The following is a 19,635-nucleotide window of genomic DNA, read 5'->3' on the forward strand; positions in this document are numbered from 1 at the left end:
TGCATTCCCACCAACAGTGTAAGAGGGTTCCCCTTTCTCCACATCCTCTCCAACACACGTTGTTTCCTGTCTTGCTAATTTTGGCCATTCTAACTGGTGTAAGGTGGTATCTCAATGTGGTTTTGATTTGAATCTCCCTGATGGCTAGTGATGATGAACATTTTTTCATGTGTCTGGTAGCCATTTGTATGTCTTCCTTGGAGAAGTGTCTGTTCATATCTTCTGCCCATTTTTTAATATGATTATCTGTTTTGTGTGTGTTGAGTTTGAGGAGTTCTTTATAGATCCTGGATATCAACCTTTTATCTGTACTGTCATTTGCAAATATCTTCTCCCATTCCGTGGGTTGCCTCTTTGTTTTGATGACTGTTTCTTTTGCTGTGCAGAAGCTTTTTATCTTGATGAAGTCCCAGAAGTTCATCTTTGCCTTTGTTTCCTTCGCCTTTGGAGACATATCTTGAAAGAAGTTGCTGTGGCTGATATCAAAGAGGTTACTCCCTATGTTCTCCTCGAGGATTCTGATGGATTCCTGTCTCACGTTGAGGTCTTTTATCCATTTCGAGTTAATCTTTGTGTACGGTGTAAGAGAATGGTCAAGTTTCATTCTTCTACATATAGCTGTCCAGTTTTCCCAGCACCATTTATTGAAGAGACTGTCTTTTTTCCACTGGATATTTTTTCCTGTTTTGTCAAAGATTATTTGACCATAGAGTTGAGGGTCCATATCTGGGCTCTCTACTCTGTTCCACTGGTCCATGTGTCTGTTTTTATGCCAGTACCATGCTGTCTTGGTGATCACAGCTTTGTAGTAAAGCTTGAAATCAGGTAACGTGATGCCACCAGTTTTATTTTTGTTTTTCAACATTTCCTTAGCAATTCGGGGTCTCTTCTGATTCCATACAAATTTTAGTATTATTTGCTCCAGCTCTTTGAAAAATACTGGTGGAATTTTGATTGGAATGGCATTAAAAGTATAGATTGCTCTGGGCAGTATAGACATTTTAACGATGTTTATTCTTCCCATCCAAGAGCATGGAATGGTCTTCCATCTTTTTGTGTCTTCTTCAATTTCTTTTAGGAGTGTTCTGTAGTTCCTCGAGTATAGATCTTTAACCTCTTTGGTTAGGTTTATTCCGAGGTATCTTATGGTTTTTGGTGCTATAGTAAATGGAATCGGTTCTCTAATTTGCCTTTCTGTATTTTCATTGTTAGTGTATAAGAAAGCCACTGATTTCTGGACATTGACTTTGTATCCTGCTACATTACTGAATTGCTGTATGAGTTCTAGTAGTTTGGAGGTGGAGTCTTTCGGGTTTTCCATATAAAGAATCATGTCATCTGCGAAGAGAGAGAGTTTGACTTCTTCCTTGCCAATCTGGATACCTTTTATTTCTCTTTGTTGTCTGATTGCTGTTGCTAGGACTTCTAATACTATGTTGAACAAGAGTGGTGAGAGTGGGCATCCTTGTCGTGTTCCTGATCTCAATGGGAAGGCTGCAAGCTTTTTCCCATTGAGGATGATATTTGCTGTGGGTTTTTCATAGATAGATTTGATGAAGTTCAGGAATGTTCCCTCTATCCCTATACTTTGAAGCGTTTTAATCAGGAACGGATGCTGGATTTTGTCAAAAGCTTTTTCTGCATCAATGGAGAGGATCATGTGGTTCTTCTCTCTTCTCTTATTGATTTGTTCTATCACATTGATTGATTTGCGAATGTTGAACCATCCTTGTAACCCAGGGATGAATCCTACCTGGTCATGGTGGATAATCTTTTTAATGTGCTGTTGGATCCTGTTTGCTAGGATCTTGTTGAGAATCTTAGCATCCATATTCATCAGTGATATCGGTCTGAAATTCTCCTTTTTGGTAGGGTCTTTGCCTGGTTTGGGGATCAGGGTAATGCTGGCTTCATAAAAAGAGTCTGGAAGTTTTCCTTCTGCTTCAATTTTTTGAAACAGCTTCAGGAGAATAGGTATTATTTCTTCTTTGAAAGTTTGATAGAATTCCCCAGGGAATCCGTCAGGTCCTGGGCTCTTGTTTTTTGGGAGGTTTTTGATCACTGCTTCAATCTTGTTACTAGATATCGGTCTATTCAGGTTGTCAATTTCTTCCTGGTTCAATTTTGGGAGTTTATAGTTTTCCAGGAATGCATCCATTTCATCTAGGTTGCTTAGCTTATTGGCATGCAACTGTTGATAATAGCTTCTGATGATTGTTTCTACTTCCTTGGTGTTAGTTGTGATCTCTCCCTTTTCATTCTTAATTTTATTAATTTGGGCTTTCTCTCTTTTCTTTTGGATTAGTGTGGCCAATGGTTTATCGATCTTATTGATTCTTTCAAAAAACCAGCTTCTAGTTTCGTTGATACGTTCTACTGTATCTCTGGTTTCTACCTCGTTGATCTCTGCTCTAATCTTGATTATTTCCCTTCTTACGTGTGGAGTTGGTTTGATTTGTTGTTGATTCTCCAGTTCTTTAAGGTGTAGAGACAGCTGGTGTATTCTGGATTTTTCAATTTTTTTGAGGGAGGCTTGGATGGCTATGAATTTCCCCCTTAGGACCGCCTTTGCTGTATCCCATAGGTTTTGGAGTGAAGTGTCTTCGTTCTCATTGGTTTCCATAAATGGTTTAAGTTCTTCTTTGATCTCCTGGTTGATCCAAGCATTCTTAAGCAAGGTGGTCTTTAGCTTCCAGGTATTTGAGTTCCTTCTGAACTTTTCCTTGTGATTGAGCTCCAGTTTCAAAGCATTGTGATCTGAGAATATGCAGGGAATAATCTCAGTCTTTTGGTATCGGTTGAGCCCTGATTTGTGACCCAGTATGTGGTCTATTCTGGAGAAGGTTCCATGTGCACTTGAGAAGAATGAGTATTCTGTTGTTTTAGGGTGGAATGTTCTGTATATATCTATGAGGTCCATCTGGTCCAATGTGTCATTCAATGCTCTTATTTCTTTATTGATTTTCTGCTTCGATGATCTGTCTATTTCTGAGAGAGGCGTGTTAAGATCTCCTACTATTAATGTATTCATATCAATATGACTCTTTATCTTGATTAATAGTTTTCTTATGTAATTGGCTGCTCCCATATTGGGGGCATAGATATTTACAATTGTTAGATCATCTTGGTGGATAGTCCCTTTAAGAATGATGTAGTGTCCTTCTGTATCCCTGACTACCGTCTTTAGTTTAAAATCTAATTTATCTGATATGAGAATTGCTACCCCGGCCTTCTTTTGAGGCCCATTGGCGTGAAAGATGCTTCTCCATCCCTTCACTTTCAGTCTGGGTGTATCTTTAGGTTCAAAATGGGTCTCTTGTAGACAACATATGGATGGGTCCTGTCGTTTTATCCAATCTGCAACCCTGTGTCGTTTTATGGGTGCATTTAGGCCATTCACATTGAGAGTGATTATTGAGAGATACGTTTTTATTGACATTGTGTTATCTTTGAAGTCTTTCTTTCTGTCGATTGTCTCTATATTTCTGTTCAATGCTATTCTTAGGATTTTTCCTCTTTTATAGAACCCCCCTTAATATTTCCTGCAGTGTCGGCTTGGTGGTTGCATAGTCTTTCAAGGCTTGCCGGTCTTGGAAACTCTTTATCTCTCCATCCATTTTGAATGTCAGTCTTGCTGGATAAAGTATTCTTGGATGCATGTTCTTCTCATTTAGTGCCCTGAATATATCTTGCCAGCCCTTTCTGGCTTGCCAGGTCTCTGTGGACAGGTCTGACATTATTCTGATGGGCTTTCCTCTGTATGTAAGGAGCTTCTTTGTCCTAGCGGCTTTCAAGAGATTGTATCTACAATTATGATTCCTCAATTTTACTATGAGGTGCCTGGATGTTTTTTTTGAATTTATAATCTTGGGGGGGGACCTTTCTACTTCTAGTACATGAACACTTGTTCCATTCGCAAGATTGGGAAAATTTTCATGAAAAACTTGTTCCACTATATCTTCTAGACTTCTTTCTTTCTCCTCCCCTTCAGGGATTCCAATAATTCTGACGTTGGAACGTTTCATGGCATCATTTATTTCCCTGATTCTGTTTTCGTGGCTTCTAAGCTGTTTGTTCCAGGCTTCCTCCTGATCCTTTCTCTCTAGCTGTTTGTCCTCCAGATCACTAATTCTATCTTCTGTCTCAGTTACCCTAGCTTTTAGAGAATTTAGATTAGATTGGAACTCATTGAGAGCATTGTGAACCTCATCCCTGGTGGCCTTCAGCTCTGCCCTAACATTATGAATCTCCTCTCTGGTCGCTTTCAATTCTGCCCTAATCAATTCTGTTTGGTCATCCATGGCTTTCTCCAACCTAGCTATTGCCTGGATAATTGTTAGCCTGAATTCTCTTTCTGACATATTGTCTATGTTGATAGCCGTTAGCTCTGTTGCAGAAGGCCCATCCTCTGTATTTTTCTTCTGTTGGGGATTCCTCCTCCTAGTCATTTTGGTGAGAGATGACTGGACAGATGTAGCTGGATGTATTGACCGTGGTGCAGTCAAGGTGCACCCTGGAACGCTTCTGAGCACTCAGGATTCCCCACCCAAATGAGAGAAAAAAGAAAAGAAAAAGAAAAAAGAGGGAGAGAGAGAGACAGGAAAAAAAGGGAAGATAAAAGTGAAGGTTCAGCCCAAATGGGCCCCAGGGTAAGGTTTATGACGTATACAAACAAAAACAGACAAACAAAAAGACTGATAAAAGTATATGACGAGAGAAAATATATATATATATATAAGCAAAAAAAAGGAGGAGCCTCGTCAAGAAGAACCCCAAGTATAAGATTTATATACTATCCGGACAAACATAAATACACAGAGACACTGGCAGAAGAAAAAGATGGGAGCATGGTTATAGATTCTCGGTGTGGGCGAGGAAGGTTATTTTGATTCTTCCTGGATGTATCTTGATATCTTTGTTAAAGGACTCAACTTTCCTAAGAAAAAGGGGGATTAAAAATTGGTTCACCTATAGGGGTAGCATTGCTTGGAGAAAGGGGGTTACCTTGAAGTTTAACTCTATATGAATATTAGAAAATAAAAATAAAAAAGGAATAAACTGGACTAAACTAAATTAAAAATTTTTTTAAAAATTAAGAAAATAGAAAAGCAAAAGAAAAACACATGTGTATGTATCAAAAAATTCAGGTTAGAAGTTTATCATGGAATTTGATGTACTGGACATCTCACTGTGATGGTAAATAGGTTAAAAAATTATCTATATAAAAAAAGAAAAAAAATGAACCAGAATAGTAGGAAAGAATTAAAAATAAAAGTTGTATCTATGAAGTAGTGGTGGTTGTTCTCTTGTAGTCTTTTTTTTTTTTTTTTCCTGATTTGTTTTCTGGGGGAGGGGGCTGCCACGTGGGTTTTCAGTCAATGATGTTCCCTGAGTTAAGTCCTCCCGACCCCCTCAAGGGGGTGGGCTCTGAGAAAAATGTTTTTTTCAGGTTTTTGTTCTCTGGAGGTTTTTATGTTTGTTCACTTCTTTTCTCTCGCCTTGACAGCTTTTGATGGTTTTTGGAGGTTTAGAGGAAAGAAAACTGCACCCCAACCTCCCTCTCAGAGAGAAGCCTCAGTCTGCTCCCCTGCAGGTGCTGCAGCCGCTGGGCCGCTGGCAGAGCAGGTTCTGAGTCACGGTCCCTGGGGACGCAGGGTCTCCTGCTTGTACGCAAAACCAAGGCAGCTGTGGCTGTCTGGGCAGCTCCAGACCGCCAGAGAGGTTCCAAGCAGCAATCGCACACTGAGATTTTCCCGCTGGCTGGGGCTAAGAGCTCAGGTCTTGCGCGCACCTCTCCCAGGGGATGGTTTGGGGCGCGGCGCCTCCAGCTCTATCGGCTCTATCGCTGCGTGGGTCTATCGCCGCGTACGTCCCAGAACACCAGGCTGGGCGTTCGTGCACCTCTCTCAGGGGAGGTTGAGGCACACGCGCATCTCCAGTAAGGTGCGCGTTCTGCCGTCTGGTGTGGCTCCCAGCCCCTCACGGGAGCCGGACTCCACCCGCTCTCGGGCGCACTGGCGGCTCCGGGACAAAGACCAGGTTTCTCCGCCGCACTCTCTGGCTCAGCGCCAGGGGAGGCTGCCCTGGGTCTGGGGACTTAAGCCCCTATCCCTATCCGCCCCGATTCCCACAATTTCCCGCTCGAGTCTTTGCTCTTTTGAGTGCTTTCAACCAGACTCCAAGTTAATGCTGGTCCCCAGATGCCGGGCACTCTCGTATTGGGGTATTATTTTCCAGTCGGTCGCCTCTGGTGGCTCCCTCCCCCTTTTGTTTATCTTCCGATATCAGTCCGACGTTCCCACTCCACTTTACCTGCCCACTGGCGTCTTCTGGCCCCCGTAGAGATCCAGACATGTATAATTCTGATCTCAGGCTGATTTCATGGGTGATCGGAGTTCTTTGGTAGGTAATCAGCTCACTTTAGGGTGCAGGTTGAAAAGGCGCCTCCTCCTACTTCCCCGCCATCTTGTCTCCCTCCCTGAAAATTATATATTATTAAAAATAAAAGTTGGGGGTGACAGTTTAGCTCTTCCCTGATTCCATGGACAACAACAGGACTTGAGTGTCTGCTCCAGGACCAGCAGTGAGGCCGGGGGTAAGACCTTCAGTAGTTTAGCTAGGGAAGGCAGCCACAGGCAAAGATGTTTTAGAAAGAGCATCCCATCAAACTTTTCTTCTGCTGTCAGAACCAAGTCAGGTGGGTGAGCCAATTTTCACCCTGGGTGAAACTTCACAGTGACTTCTTCAACCCAGAACTAGATTCCCAGTTAGAAGCTAGAACCCAGCAATTACAGCTCAGCAACCAGGAGCAGAGGAAGCATTAGAGCAGATGGAGTGCAAGCTCTAAAGTCAGACTGCCCTGGCTCCCACTCTGAGGCTGTTTTGGGTACTGCCTCCTTACCATTCCATTCTTCACCAAACAGTGGAGTGGGAGACCTCACCTCTATGCTCTGGTGTAGGGTTGTGGGTACCTAGGTAAAATGCCCCACAGATTTGGAGGTTAGGGCAATATAGCTTTTGTTAGTACTAGGCAGTGCTTTTGCAGTTTTTCCTCAGTTTTCTACTGTGTGGTCTTCGTCAGCATCATCTTCTCTTCCTCCTCTCACTCACTTTCTTCTCCCTCTTTCTTCTTTCATTGTAGCTCCCAGAGATATTCAGCACACCATTTTAATAAAACAAATAGATGGTGCTGTACTTGGATTTGGTTCTAAAAGTTGAAGAGTGAAAAAGACTTTGTACAAGACAGAGCAGTTAGGAGGATAAAGGAAAAAGGACTTATCTTTAACTTTCACAGGCATTTCTCTTCCTAGTCATTAAATTCAATTCAGAAAATGTGAACTATATAACTAACTCTACCTTGGGCACTGTGCTAGCTCCTGGGAAACAAAAAGGAATAAAACATATTCCAGTTCCTCTTAGAACTGGCAGGTTGGTGTGTCACAATAGCTTTGAAAGTTTCTAGAATGGGCTTATGGTGAAGAAAATTATGTGTACATCATGTTCCCCCCCCCCACAATAGATCCACTATATAAACCTAGATCTTTATACTTTTAATTTGTTTAAAAGTAGAAACAATCCACTTGATGAAGTCATAAATTGTTGATTTCTGGACATAATTTAGTTGGTGATGAGCAAAATTGGATGGAATAAAAACTTGAAAAAAGGCTTTGAGATGGTACTTACTAGGAAGATTTTGTGCACTTGGCAAGTTCTTGGTGTACTGATGGTGAAGAGACATTGAACTTGGGGAAGTTACGTCTGAGAGGAGGCCACAGTCAAGAAATACTTCATACAATTGAATACAACACAATACAAAATAAAAAGTACCATATGATGTGTGCACAAGGAGCTATGGGAGCATGAGGAAAGCCACATTTGTTCACAGGAACCTCAAGGGAAGATGAGATGTGAAGGATGAAAGGCATTTTGCCAGAGGAGAAGAGGATGAGATTAACATGCATTCCAGAAAGTGCGAGTAAGAGTGAGAGATGTGAATGATTTACTGACAAAGATTCTCTCAACCAAACTTGAGTCAGGCAACTCTAAACTCTCTTTGAACAAGGCCCCATCCTTGAAATGTCTGTAAGAACCCAATTTTTGAATGAACTGAGCTGAGTCAGTTTAGTTGGAGTCTCGTGCCCTCAACATCTGATATCTGATCATCCTCAATGTCTGACCAAATTCCTCATCCCCTACCACCCCCCAGGTGATGTCTGATCACTCTGGCCTGCCTTCAGCAAGAATCAAGTGAGGTCAACTCAGCCAGAATCTCATCTTACCCATGAGGTTTCCTCTTAGGAACTTCCACACAATGGCTCCCCCCACCTAGCTTCCCTAGCTATAGATGTCCACTTTCTAATGCTGTATTTGAAACTGAGCCTGGTTCTATAATGAGGTCTCATTTCCCCTACTGCCATTATTCCTGAGTAAAATCGGCTTTTACTCCTTTAATTTCTGTCCAGCTCTGGTGTTTCTTTGACATTGTCTGTCAGACAAGGTAGGCTATGTCAAGTAACAAACAATACTAAAATTTCAAGGGCTCAAAGCAACAAGGTTTATATATTACTTATGCTAATGTCTATTTTTACTGATAGCAGGTTCTGCCGCATGGTGTCTCTCTCTCTCATGGTTTCAGGTTGACACAAACCTAATCTCTAGCATTCTGGTCACCATCCCTAGGGAGAAGAACGTGATGACTTACATATTCTTCTTAAAGACTTCTTTTCATAGGTGACTCATGTCCCTTTTACTCACACTTCATTAACCAAAGCAGTCACATGGTCATACCTATCTTCGAAGGAGTAGGGTTATACAGTGGCTCTATATAGTTAGGAGGAGAAATCCCAAAGTTTACTGACCCTTTACATATGTTGAATGAAGCAGGGATGACTCAAAACCAATAAAGGTGAAATTATGAAGAGCCTAGTTAGCTACAGTTAAAAATTTGGACTCTGAACTATGGAATGCCTCTTTTAAGCAAGAAAGAGACACAAGGCTTTTTGGGCATCAGAAAAACAATTCTGAAGGTGGTGTGGAGAAGGTCTTTGTGACAGCAGACATGGAAAGAAACTACTGCATCAATTGTGGTGTTCAGCAGAAGTGGAGAAGTGATATGAATTTGAGAAGTATTTCTAAGGTAAAATTAATGGAATTTGGTGAATAATTTGCTCTGTGAGGTAAGAAAGAGAGAGAGGACTCTAGGATAGTGTGGAGTGTAAGGTGGAAATTGAAGTGGTTGATTTCATGACTGAGATCAACAGTAGAGCAGAGCTGAGCAGTTTTGGAGGATAGGAGCACAATCTGGGAAATTTGGGGTTCAAAATGTCTGGGAGAATCCAGGATACCATGTCCCTCCTGACACCATATCCAGATCAAGCAACAGGATAGTTACCTACCTTACAAGGGTACCAAATTGTTATCAGTAGATGAGAAGCCCCAGCTGGAGGGTACAGAAAGATAGAAAACTCAGGAAGGAAGCTGGCAGAGAGGGGGACACATAGTGGGAGTTCAGGGGCAGGGACTTGCCAGGATGTTGAAGGGAACAAGACATCTAAGAAGTAGGGTTCAGCCAACCCTGGCAAATGCTGCGTCATCAGGTAAGCTGACCCTGAAAAGGAGACATACATTTGGGTAATTAGAAATTATTTGGGATATTTATGAGAGCAATTTCAATATGGAGATGGGGTCAGACATTGCCAAAGTTCAAAGAACATTGTATAAGTTCTTTTCTCTATTCAGAAATTTTTTTCTTCTCATTCTCCAAAATCAGCTCAAGGAGAAACTCCCTCAAAATTTTTCCTTAATGTTCTTCTTTCCAAGATACTTACTTCCATCCCCTTTCCCTCAGCTAGTTTCTTTTGGGTTCTGGATACATCATCTGTACTATGTACTTTCACACTACTCTGGAACCATTTCTTTATGTGGTTCCTTATGTGGTCCATTTATTTTCTCTCTGGTTTCCATGCTGGGCCATAAATAGGGGGTGTGTTGTATTCATCTTTGCAAACTTAGTGTCCCATAGGAAAATTTTAGAAATTTAACATAATGAAGAGAAAGAGGCAACCATCACTCTGTTCTCTATAGTTAAGAGTCTGTTCCTTGGTTTGTCTCTCTTTTTTTTTCTTTGCTCATTTGTTTTGTTTCTTAAATTCTACATATAAATGAGATCATATGGTCTTTGTCTTTCTCTGACTGACTAATTTCACTTAGCATTATAGTCTCTAGCTCTATCCATACTGTTGTAAATGGCAAGATTTTATTCTTTTTTTATGGCTTAAATACACACACACACACCTCTCCACATCTTCTTTATCCATTCATCTATCTGGGCCACCTCCATAGTTTGGCTATCATAAATAATGCTGCAATAAACATGGGGGTGTATGTATCCCTTTGAATTAGTGTTTTTGAATTGGGTAAATATCCAGTAGTGTGATTACTGAATCATAGGGTAGTTATATTTTTAATTCTTTGAGGAAATTCCATACTGTTTTTAACAATGGCTTCACACAGTTTGCATTCCTAACAACAGTGTAGGAGTGTTCCTTTTTCTCTACATCCTTGCCAACACTTACTGTTTCTTGTGTTTTTTTATTTTAGAAATTTCTGATACTTGTGAGGTGATATCTCATTGTGGTTTGATTTGTATTTCCCTACAATGAGTGATGTTGAGTATAATTTTTTTTTTTTCAGAGATGGAGGGGGGAAGGGCAGAGAGAGTGGGAGAGAGAGAATCTTAAGCAGTCTCCATGGCCAGAGCAGAGCCCTACATGGGGCTCGAGCTCACAACCCTGAGATTATGACAGAGCCAAAATCAAGAGTCAGATGCTTAACTGACTGAGCCACCCAGGTATCCCAAGCTTCTTTTCATGTGTCTTTTGGCCATCAGGATGTCTTTGAAGAAATGTCTGCTCATGTCTTCTGCCCATTTTTTAATCAGATTACTATTTATTTTTGGTATTGAATAGTTTATATATTTTGGAGACTAATCCTTTATTGGATATGGCATTTGCAAATATCTTCTCCCATTCCATAGGTTGCCTTTTGGTTTTGTTGATTGTTTCCTTTGCTGTGCAGAAACTTTTTATTTTGGTATAGTCCCAATAGTTTATTTTTGCTTTTATTTCCTTGCCTCAGGAGACATAACTAGAAAAATGTTGCTACAGCTGATGTCAGAAAAATCACTGCCTGTGTTTTCTTCAAGGATTTTTATGGTTTCTGGTCTCACAGTTAGGTCTTTAGTGCATTTTAAGTTTATTTTTGTGTATGGAGAAAGAAAGTGGTTACCAGAGGGGAGGGGGGTGAGTGGATGGGTGACATAGGTGATAGGGATTAAAGAATGCACTTATCCTGTAAGGGCCTGGTTAGCCAGAGGAACTTAGTTGTAAACCCCGGATATAGGGGAGGGCCAGGCCGGATGGAGACATCCAATCAGTGGGGCGTGCATATATTTACTGTGGTGAGTTGAAATCCCATTGGCTACCTGTGTGTGGGCGGGGCTCAACCACCTATATAAAGGTTGGTCTGTGAGGCTGGAGTGGGGGAGTAGTAGGAGGGGTTAGAATAGCCCTTGGGATGGCCGTTAGAGTAGCCTTTGGGATAGCCGTTAGGGTAGTCATCAGAGTGATAGTTGTCCGGAGCCGTTAGGGTAGTCATCGGAGCATCGTGGTCGTCCTGGTCTTAGTAGCCGGCAGCAGCCTCACCGCCGCCAGCAGCCTCGCCGCCAGCAGCCTCACCGCCATGAGCGGCCTCGCCAGAGCGGCCTCGCCGGAGCAGCCTCATTCCAGGGAGCGGCCCCGTCTGGGGAGCAGCCTCGCCGGAGCAGCATCATGGGGAGGAGAGTCTGTGTTGTCGGGGTTGTCGTCCTCGTCGTTGCCTCTTCGTCGTCGAGAGCGGCCTCCTCCAGAGCGGCCTCCTCAGGGGAGTGGCCTTGTCAGGGTCATCGTCGTCGCCTCTTCGTAAGAGATGGCCCCTACCAGTCGGTTTGATTTTCGAGCTTGGCGCTAAATAAAGCTTTACTCGACTTTCACTTTGCATCAGTCTCGTTCCTTTGATCACGGACCCTAAAATATCCCAAACTATGGAAAGAGCCCAGATGTCCATTGACAGGAATGGATAAAGAAGGTATGGTGTATACACACACACACACACACACACACACACACACAATGGAATATTACCCAGCCATCCGAAAGGATGAAATCTTATCATTTACATCGATGTGAATGGAACTTGAGGGTATTACACTGAGTGAAATAAGTCAATCAAAGAAAGACAATCATCATATGGTTTCACTCATACATGGAATATAAGAAACAGCTCAGAGGATCATAAGAGAATGGAAGGAAAATGAATGGGAAGAAATCAGAGAGTGAGATAAACCATAAAAGATTCTTAACTATAGAAAACAAACTGAGGATTGCTGGGGGAGAGGTGGGTAGGGGCACTGAGTGGTGGGCATTAAAAAGGACACATAAGGGGCGCCTGGGTGGCTCAGTGGGTTAGGCCTCTGCCTTCAGCTCAGGTCATGATCTCAGGGTCCTGGGATGGAGCCCCGCATTGGGCTCTCTGCTCAGCAGGGAGCCTGCTTCCCCCTCTCTCTCCCTGCTGCTCTGCCTACTTCTGATCTCTCTCTGTCAAATAAAATCTTAAAAAAAAAAAAAGGACACATAATGTGATGAGCACGGGGTGTTATATGCAACTGATGAAGTACTGAACTTTACATCTGAAACTAATGATATACTATATGTTGGCTAATTGAATTTAAATTTACATTTTTTTAAAAAGTACACTTATCATGATGAAAAAAATAGCATAAAGTAGTTAATTCATTGATGATCGGGGAAATATGATCAATTCTCGTGATTAGGCTTTGAATTCCAGACCAGTACCATCAATGAATGGACTTTTGTTGTACAGATAAATAAAGTGATTAAGGCATAAAAAGTAAGTAACAGTGATGCAATTCATTAGTAACCAATATGTTGCAATTTAACATAACAGTATAAAAAACAAAAACACAGAATAAAAGAAGTACAAAGTAAACGGTCATTGTCTAGACCATGGAATAAATGTTTGAGCTAGTTATTGAAAGACGGGCATGAGTAGGGTCTGGGAGGGCCTGAGGCTGGATTTCTTTCTTTCCTTTGTTTACAGATTGTGAGAGAAAGTCTACGGTATAGGCAGTGTCTGGAAATATAGGATTAAATTTTAGGACAGCAGTTAATTTCAGGGATACAAAATAATTTAGGTTCTGACATACAAGAAAAGTAGGGCAAAGGGAAGCATTAGGGAAGTTAGTATTTGAAGTTCAAGCAGACAGAGTGTCTGGGCCGTCTGTACAGTAAGGATATTCTAATCTTGGACTGTGATTCAGGTGCAGGAATCCATTAAGGGGAAAATGTAGCTGAGTTTTTTACCTAGCAGGTCATGAAAAGGGACACACAACATGTTTGTCCATCAGAATTACCTGGCAGAACTTTAAAATATCTACATGGCTAGAACCCATCACCAGACCGATTAAGTCATAATTTAATTAATTGTTCCAAGGGGACCTTGAACATTAGTTTTTTCTTTGTTTTTGTGCTGTCAGTTGTTTGTTTATATTTTGGTTTGTTTGGTTTTGTGGTTTAAGTTCCAGGATCACAAACCAGGATTGTGAGTACTCCTTTACAGTACATATAGAGTACCTGGATATTTTGTGGAAATGCATATTTTGATTCAGTAAGCTTAAGGTAGGCCCTGAGATTCTGCATTTATACCAAGCTCCCAGGTGCTGCTGGCTCACACACCACAATTTGGGTCATAAGGTTCTACCTTTTTGATGCTAACACTTAGACACAGGGCAAGAAAGTCCCCTTATTAGGACTAGAGAAGTAATTCTGATGAGTTCATATTTCAGAATTAGGGTAAGAGTGGAATGGGACACAGCTTAGCCTTAGTTTATCCATCCTATCTGTCCTAGGGAAAATTTTAAATTCAAGCTTCACATTAGTGTTTTGACTCATTTCTCATAGTCTCCATAAACAGTAGTATCTTATCAAGCTTTATGTTTTGAAGTCTGTATTATGATTTGGTAATTTCTTTGCAAACTATACATACTTTCTTGAATATGCTAATATTCTGTTTCTCAGCAGCCTCATGCTTTGTACCACAAGAACATAATTTGTTTTCTATTTCTTTAAAAAAAATTTGAACATTATATGACAAGATTTTACTACCCTTTGTATTGGAAGTGTGAATTTTTAAGTCATTTAGTAATGGTAGCTACCAGATCCATTTTATTTTTTTTAAAGATTTTATTTATTTATTTGACAGACAGAAATCACAAGTAGACATAGAGGCAGGCAGAGAGAGAGAGAGGGAAGCAGGCTCTCTGCTGACCAGAGAGCCCGATGTAGGGCTTGATCTCAGGACCCTGAGATCATGACCTGAGCCGAAGGCAGAGGCATTAACCCACTAAGCCACCCAGGCACCCCTACCAGATCCATTTTAAAAGATTCATTCCATTCATCTATTTTTTTTTTATCACAAGATAAGAGAATTAATCACCACAAAAATGTGCTATAATAAATGATTTATAGAGAAATGTAATAATAAAAATCAAAGTCCAAATCATCAAAAAAGTAAAATTTGCCTTTTTGGGCATTGCTGCAATGTTTTTAAGGAATCCACTAAGGTCATAACATCCTCATAAAATGTGCCTTATCATTACAATGCTCATAGACACTTTCAGTACACTACAGTGAGCAATGCCTTCTAAATTCTGGTATTTGAATGAACATTCATTGTAATATGTCACCTAAGAGGTTATAGTAGGCATAGTCGAAAACCCCACCAACAGTTTTAGTCCACCTGCTTGCTCTGTAGGGTTGATTGAGCAAAAGAGTAATCTATTAACTCTCTTGTGTTGAAAGTCTGTTTACAAGAATTTCTTTAATATTTTTTGCACATAAAAAAAGAAAGAGAGGCATCTGGGTGGCTCAGTTGGTTAATCGTCTGCCTTCTGCTCAGGTCATGATCCCAGGGACCTGGGATCAAGTCCTGCATCAGGCTCTCTGCCCAGCAGAGGGTCTGCTTCTTCCTTTCCCTCTCCCTCTCCTCCTCCCCTTACTTGTGCTCATGCTCTCTCTTAAAAAAAAAAAAAAAAAATCTTAAAAAAGAGAGCTAGAGAGAGCGAGAAAGAGGCAAGAAGGGCTTGAGGGGGATCCACCACATTTGTAAATGGAGAGAGGGGAAGAGCACATTTACAGGCAGAAGACAAGGAGTCAATAAAGAGAAATTTAACATAAAAAAAAAATTAAGATACTAGACACAGGATGGTGTATTAGTCCAGGAAAAAGGATTTCAGTTACAAAGGAGTAAGGACACACTTGTCAGGGACAGAATAGGAGACAAAAAAGGGCAGGAAAAGTGAGGGATAAATCCACTTCTGCTTATTACTTATTCATTTTTATTTGTTTTTGTGGGCAGCAAAGCAAGGTTTATTGAGCAATAGCAAAGTGATAGTACAAAGCTCCCGAGGAAGGAGGGGACCTCAGTGGGTTGTCCTCCACTTCTATTTAAAGATGGCAGGCTAGCACATGTGTTTATCTCAGCTCCCTCCTGAACCCCAGTCAGGTTATAGTGGAAGAATAAAAATGTATAGACCCATAAGGACAAGGAGAAAAGGGGAAGGTTTAGTGGCTTATCAGCATGGTTAATGAATGTTCAGAGGAAAAGAAGTTAGCTAGAAACCAGACACAAGAGCGAACTGCCAGGGAAAAATGTAAGGAGCAGAGTATCCCAACAGGGTCCTGAGAGTCTGGGGTGTCAGGGTCCTCAGAAGACTGGGAGAGGCGCAATGACTACATGAGGCACATTCCCTCCATCCCTCAACAACGGATCCTGGAGGCTGAGGGCCCTGGGAAAGTGAGGGAGGGTCAAGGAACAGGTGTAAAACGAAGGCAAGGAGATAGACGGAATTGCCCAGGGCAGATGGAGAAAGCCTTGCTCCTCTTACCCCACATAGCTCTATCTACATGCACCACCCCAGGCTACAGACTGGATCCTTTTTTTCTGTAGAAACTTGACAGCCCTGACTAAACACCTCTAGATTCTCTAATTTGGGAACCCCCCTGAAATAATTGATTCCCCGACCTAGGAGGAAACTTGATACCAGTCCTTTACTTCTAAATGAGTACAAAGAATCATCAAACATTTGAGAAAGTTTCTAACATGAAAGCTAGAGCTCAAAGCAAATGGAGAAAAACATAATATCCTCAAAGACACAGTCCATCTATGAAAAAATTACGGGATATCACAAAAAGTAAGAATCAAGAACAAGAGAGTGCTTTTGGAAATAAAAAGTATGATACAAATAAAAAATTCAATAAATAGGTAAAGTCAATAAATATCCTAGGAATTATTTATAGGTTCAAGAATACAAAGATGAAAATAGGAGGAAAAAAAGAAGAAGAAAAGCAGAGGATAAATGCACAAAGTAAAATACCTGACCAGTAAAGAAGGTATTGAAAAAAATGGAGGAGAAATATTTCAATAAAATAAGAATCAATAGACTCTTATCAAGGACATCCTCAAACTTCTAAACAACAGCATCGAAAGCCCTTAGAAAACAGGGGGGCAGGGAAGTGCCTTGAAGATTTCAAGGGAGGGGCACCTGGGTGGCTCAGTACTTAAGTGTCTGCCTTTGGATCAGATCATGATCCTGGGGTCCTGGGATTGAGTCCCGCATCAGGCTCCCTACTCAGCAGGAAGCCTGCTTCTCTCTATCTTCCACTCCCCCTACTTATGTTCCCTCTCTTGCTGTGTCTCTCTCTATCAAATACATAAAAATAAAATCTTTAAAAAATTTTTTTCAAGGGAAAATAGTTTCAACCTTGCATTTCGTGTTCAAACTATTAATCAGTTATGAGCGAGAATAAAAGCATGTGGAGAATTAAGCAATTTAACTTCTGTATATCTTTGCTAGGAAAGTTAGTGGAAAGAATCCACCTCAAGTACAATGAATAAAAAAGAGACACTTGATCCAACAAAAGGAGAACAATGCCCAAGGGAGTCAAAGGGAAGCTCTCTAGGGCAGTAAGGAAGGAAAGCCAGGAAGGCAGCCTTGCAGCCTGTGACTGCAGATGCTCTGGAAGGTTTGCCTCTAGGGAACACAATGAAACTGATGGCATGTTACATAGGGAAACAGACTCTGAAAAACAAAACAACAGCCCCTGACACCTGAAGTTTACTAATTTCTGTAGCATAAAATATTCCATGATGCTGATGTCAAGCTTTCAACACATTAACAACCCACTTATCAAATTTCTGAATACTTACCAATTAACTCTCCCCAGCTGGTAGGAGCTGGTACCAGCACACCAGTGAACTGATAAATCGCCTATGCGTTTGTGAGGAAAAGACATTGAGAGACATTTTATTGTCCTGTAGGCTAAGACAGGATGAGTCTGGGATAGAGCTACAGAAAATGAGGTAAAGGGAGAAATAAAAAAATTATTAATGCCATGAATAATTTTTAGAAAACATATATAAAAGAAGAAATGTAATTAGCTCAGTAGTATATTGGCCTAAAAATAGGATGTAGACAATGAAAAGTGATTGAACAAAAGTGACAATAGATTAGAAATTGGGAGAGGGAAGGCAAAAGGTGTGTAAATGCTAAGTACTATTTTCATACCAGACAGTCCTTGAATAATGCTTAACAGAATAAATTGATAGGTAGCCGTGTAGGCATTTTTCTTTGAAATTTGGAAGATACAGTGCTGAAAGTGGTCACCTTCATGAAATCCAACCTCAAGTAGGGAGGGAGGTGCTGGGGACTGCCTTGTTAAATCTCATGTTTTTGGTACTCTGGTTTATTAATCCATGAACATGCCTTCCTTAGGTAGATGCAAAGATAGGTATTTGAAGGCAAAGCATACCTCAGGCGTGGGGAGGAGACACAGACACAGTCGGTCAGAGGGTGGACTATGACAGCTCCCCGCTCTGGGAAGGCACTGGGAAAAAGTGTTCACACGCTCCCTCCGTAGCTTTTCAAGGTTTGTAATCAGTCTGATGACTTACACATCCTTTTTCTTTTTTCTTTCATGCATCTTTTTATCATGGTAAAATACATATAACACAAAATTTATCATTTTATGTATTTTTATGTGCACAGTTCAGTGGCTTTCAATACAACTGCATTGTTGTGCTACCACCACCAACCATCTTCAGAACTTTGTCGTCATTCCAAACAGAAACTGTCCCCATGAAACACTAACCCCCCATTCCTTTTCTCCCAGCCTCTGGCCACCACCAGCCTACTCTATGAATCCTTCTCTATAAATCCGACCACTCTAGGGACCTCATATAAGTGGAATCATACACAATTTGTCCTTTGCGACTGCCTAATTTCACTTAGCATAATGTCTTCTAGTTTCATCCATGTTGTAGCAGGAGTCAGAATTTCCTTCCTTTTCAAGGCTGAAGAAAATATTGCATTCTATTAGTCAGGGTTTTCCAGAGAAACAGAACCAGTGGGATACATATAGAACTATTTAAGAGGTGATTTATTATAGGAATTGACTCATGAGGTGATGGAGGCTGAGAAGTCCCACACCCTGTTGTCTGCAGCTGAAGAACAAGGAAATTCAGGCCAAGTCCAAAGGCCCCAAAACCAGGACCTCTGATGTCCTAGGGTAGAAGAAGATGAATGCCCCAGCTCAAGAATAGAAAGAATTCACCCTTCTTTTATCCCTTTGTTCTCTTTAGGCCCTCGAGGGAGTGGGTGATGCCCACCAACACTGGTGAGGGTGTATCTTGTTACTCAGTCTATTGATGCAAATGTTAATCTCTTCCAGAAACACCCTCACAGATACAGCCAGAAATAGTGTTTTACCAGCTATCCTGGCATCCTGTAGCCCCGTCAAGCTGACCAATATTGACCATCATGTAGATTGTATATGTATACCCCATGTGGTGTATCCATTCATCTGCTGATGGACATTAGGTTGTTTCCACCGTTTGGCACCTGTGACCCCAAGCGGCAAAAAACAGCACCAGAAGCAGTACTGGACCAGGGGGAGGGTTGGAAATGCCTCACCTGTGGCAAAAGGACCATTTCCATCTGCCTTGGAAGCCTGATCTTGGAAATGCCATCAGCTGAGGAACAGAGCTAAGACTAATGTGAAACCAGAGGACAGGCTGGGCATGCCACACCCTAATAGGAAAGTGTGTCATGGGTTTTTCTTTCCTTTCCTTTTCTACAGTTTTACTGAAAATGTTCACCTAATACTTTTACTTTGTATAAGGTGTGGACACCACATTGTTTTCCCTCTAATGTTTCACAGGCTGTTTTAGAATAACATCCCATAACATATGGGAGCAGCAGGAGGGCAGCCCAAGCTCAGGGATACTGCCCTCCGTGCTGGACAGCAGCCTGCCTCTCAGTACAGATGGACTCCCCTCAGCCAGGCTCCTGAGCCCTCAGACAGGCTCCCTCCAGGCCTGGGACCCAGGTAGAGAAAATACCTCTACAGTACTATATTGTCAAAAATCCATGTATAAGTGGACACACACAATTCAAACCCATGTTATTCAAGAATCAACTGCATACATATTTTCTATTATCTCACATAGAGCTACTTAAAAAAA

The sequence above is a fragment of the Martes martes genome (genome assembly GCF_963455335.1).
Source record: "Martes martes genome assembly, chromosome: 7".
NCBI lineage: Eukaryota > Metazoa > Chordata > Mammalia > Carnivora > Mustelidae > Martes > Martes martes.